Raw genomic sequence first — 4,352 nt, 5'->3', positions numbered from 1 at the left:
AATAAAATAAGTAGAAATCCACTAAAAGTTTTGTTTGGTTATCTTGCAATCCCGAGATAATCGTCTCCATGCTCCAAATCCATTTTAAAGCCATTTTTAAGGCATTTCGCGCATACATGAAATGAACACATTTTTCTCCAAAACTATAACAGATGCAAGCTTGTCCTGTTTGGTGGAGATGATATTTAATAAAATAAGTAGAAATCCACTAAAAGTTTTGTTTGGTTATCTTGCAATCCCGAGATAATCGTCTCCATGCTCCAAATCCATTTTAAAGCCATTTTTAAGGCATTTCGCGCATACATGAAATGAACACATTTTTCTCCAAAACTATAACAGATGCAAGCTTGTCCTGTTTGGTGGAGATGATATTTAATAAAATAAGTAGAAATCCACTAAAAGTTTTGTTTGGTTATCTTGCAATCCCGAGATAATCGTCTCCATGCTCCAAATCCATTTTAAAGCCATTTTTAAGGCATTTCGCGCATACATGAAATGAACACATTTTTCTCCAAAACTATAACAGATGCAAGCTTGTCCTGTTTGGTGGAGATGATATTTAATAAAATAAGTAGAAATCCACTAAAAGTTTTGTTTGGTTATCTTGCAATCCCGAGATAATCGTCTCCATGCTCCAAATCCATTTTAAAGCCATTTTTAAGGCATTTCGCGCATACATGAAATGAACACATTTTTCTCCAAAACTATAACAGATGCAAGCTTGTCCTGTTTGGTGGAGATGATATTTAATAAAATAAGTAGAAATCCACTAAAAGTTTTGTTTGGTTATCTTGCAATCCCGAGATAATCGTCTCCATGCTCCAAATCCATTTTAAAGCCATTTTTAAGGCATTTCGCGCATACATGAAATGAACACATTTTTCTCCAAAACTATAACAGATGCAAGCTTGTCCTGTTTGGTGGAGATGATATTTAATAAAATAAGTAGAAATCCACTAAAAGTTTTGTTTGGTTATCTTGCAATCCCGAGATAATCGTCTCCATGCTCCAAATCCATTTTAAAGCCATTTTTAAGGCATTTCGCGCATACATGAAATGAACACATTTTTCTCCAAAACTATAACAGATGCAAGAGCTTGTCCTGTTTGGTGGATGATATTTAATAAAATAAGTAGAAATCCACTAAAAGTTTTGTTTGGTTATCTTGCAATCCCGAGATAATCGTCTCCATGCTCCAAATCCATTTTAAAGCCATTTTTAAGGCATTTCGCGCATACATGAAATGAACACATTTTTCTCCAAAACTATAACAGATGCAAGCTTGTCCTGTTTGGTGGAGATGATATTTAATAAAATAAGTAGAAATCCACTAAAAGTTTTGTTTGGTTATCTTGCAATCCCGAGATAATCGTCTCCATGCTCCAAATCCATTTTAAAGCCATTTTTAAGGCATTTCGCGCATACATGAAATGAACACATTTTTCTCCAAAACTATAACAGATGCAAGCTTGTCCTGTTTGGTGGAGATGATATTTAATAAAATAAGTAGAAATCCACTAAAAGTTTTGTTTGGTTATCTTGCAATCCCGAGATAATCGTCTCCATGCTCCAAATCCATTTTAAAGCCATTTTTAAGGCATTTCGCGCATACATGAAATGAACACATTTTTCTCCAAAACTATAACAGATGCAAGCTTGTCCTGTTTGGTGGAGATGATATTTAATAAAATAAGTAGAAATCCACTAAAAGTTTTGTTTGGTTATCTTGCAATCCCGAGATAATCGTCTCCATGCTCCAAATCCATTTTAAAGCCATTTTTAAGGCATTTCGCGCATACATGAAATGAACACATTTTTCTCCAAAACTATAACAGATGCAAGCTTGTCCTGTTTGGTGGAGATGATATTTAATAAAATAAGTAGAAATCCACTAAAAGTTTTGTTTGGTTATCTTGCAATCCCGAGATAATCGTCTCCATGCTCCAAATCCATTTTAAAGCCATTTTTAAGGCATTTCGCGCATACATGAAATGAACACATTTTTCTCCAAAACTATAACAGATGCAAGCTTGTCCTGTTTGGTGGAGATGATATTTAATAAAATAAGTAGAAATCCACTAAAAGTTTTGTTTGGTTATCTTGCAATCCCGAGATAATCGTCTCCATGCTCCAAATCCATTTTAAAGCCATTTTTAAGGCATTTCGCGCATACATGAAATGAACACATTTTTCTCCAAAACTATAACAGATGCAAGCTTGTCCTGTTTGGTGGAGATGATATTTAATAAAATAAGTAGAAATCCACTAAAAGTTTTGTTTGGTTATCTTGCAATCCCGAGATAATCGTCTCCATGCTCCAAATCCATTTTAAAGCCATTTTTAAGGCATTTCGCGCATACATGAAATGAACACATTTTTCTCCAAAACTATAACAGATGCAAGCTTGTCCTGTTTGGTGGAGATGATATTTAATAAAATAAGTAGAAATCCACTAAAAGTTTTGTTTGGTTATCTTGCAATCCCGAGATAATCGTCTCCATGCTCCAAATCCATTTTAAAGCCATTTTTAAGGCATTTCGCGCATACATGAAATGAACACATTTTTCTCCAAAACTATAACAGATGCAAGCTTGTCCTGTTTGGTGGAGATGATATTTAATAAAATAAGTAGAAATCCACTAAAAGTTTTGTTTGGTTATCTTGCAATCCCGAGATAATCGTCTCCATGCTCCAAATCCATTTTAAAGCCATTTTTAAGGCATTTCGCGCATACATGAAATGAACACATTTTTCTCCAAAACTATAACAGATGCAAGCTTGTCCTGTTTGGTGGAGATGATATTTAATAAAATAAGTAGAAATCCACTAAAAGTTTTGTTTGGTTATCTTGCAATCCCGAGATAATCGTCTCCATGCTCCAAATCCATTTTAAAGCCATTTTTAAGGCATTTCGCGCATACATGAAATGAACACATTTTTCTCCAAAACTATAACAGATGCAAGCTTGTCCTGTTTGGTGGAGATGATATTTAATAAAATAAGTAGAAATCCACTAAAAGTTTTGTTTGGTTATCTTGCAATCCCGAGATAATCGTCTCCATGCTCCAAATCCATTTTAAAGCCATTTTTAAGGCATTTCGCGCATACATGAAATGAACACATTTTTCTCCAAAACTATAACAGATGCAAGCTTGTCCTGTTTGGTGGAGATGATATTTAATAAAATAAGTAGAAATCCACTAAAAGTTTTGTTTGGTTATCTTGCAATCCCGAGATAATCGTCTCCATGCTCCAAATCCATTTTAAAGCCATTTTTAAGGCATTTCGCGCATACATGAAATGAACACATTTTTCTCCAAAACTATAACAGATGCAAGCTTGTCCTGTTTGGTGGAGATGATATTTAATAAAATAAGTAGAAATCCACTAAAAGTTTTGTTTGGTTATCTTGCAATCCCGAGATAATCGTCTCCATGCTCCAAATCCATTTTAAAGCCATTTTTAAGGCATTTCGCGCATACATGAAATGAACACATTTTTCTCCAAAACTATAACAGATGCAAGCTTGTCCTGTTTGGTGGAGATGATATTTAATAAAATAAGTAGAAATCCACTAAAAGTTTTGTTTGGTTATCTTGCAATCCCGAGATAATCGTCTCCATGCTCCAAATCCATTTTAAAGCCATTTTTAAGGCATTTCGCGCATACATGAAATGAACACATTTTTCTCCAAAACTATAACAGATGCAAGCTTGTCCTGTTTGGTGGAGATGATATTTAATAAAATAAGTAGAAATCCACTAAAAGTTTTGTTTGGTTATCTTGCAATCCCGAGATAATCGTCTCCATGCTCCAAATCCATTTTAAAGCCATTTTTAAGGCATTTCGCGCATACATGAAATGAACACATTTTTCTCCAAAACTATAACAGATGCAAGCTTGTCCTGTTTGGTGGAGATGATATTTAATAAAATAAGTAGAAATCCACTAAAAGTTTTGTTTGGTTATCTTGCAATCCCGAGATAATCGTCTCCATGCTCCAAATCCATTTTAAAGCCATTTTTAAGGCATTTCGCGCATACATGAAATGAACACATTTTTCTCCAAAACTATAACAGATGCAAGCTTGTCCTGTTTGGTGGAGATGATATTTAATAAAATAAGTAGAAATCCACTAAAAGTTTTGTTTGGTTATCTTGCAATCCCGAGATAATCGTCTCCATGCTCCAAATCCATTTTAAAGCCATTTTTAAGGCATTTCGCGCATACATGAAATGAACACATTTTTCTCCAAAACTATAACAGATGCAAGCTTGTCCTGTTTGGTGGAGATGATATTTAATAAAATAAGTAGAAATCCACTAAAAGTTTTGTTTGGTTATCTTGCAATC

The sequence above is a fragment of the Anomaloglossus baeobatrachus genome, unplaced genomic scaffold, assembly GCF_048569485.1.
Source record: "Anomaloglossus baeobatrachus isolate aAnoBae1 unplaced genomic scaffold, aAnoBae1.hap1 Scaffold_644, whole genome shotgun sequence".
Taxonomy (NCBI): domain Eukaryota; kingdom Metazoa; phylum Chordata; class Amphibia; order Anura; family Aromobatidae; genus Anomaloglossus; species Anomaloglossus baeobatrachus.
The sequence above is the reverse complement of the archived record's forward strand: the minus strand, read 5'-3'. Positions refer to the sequence as shown.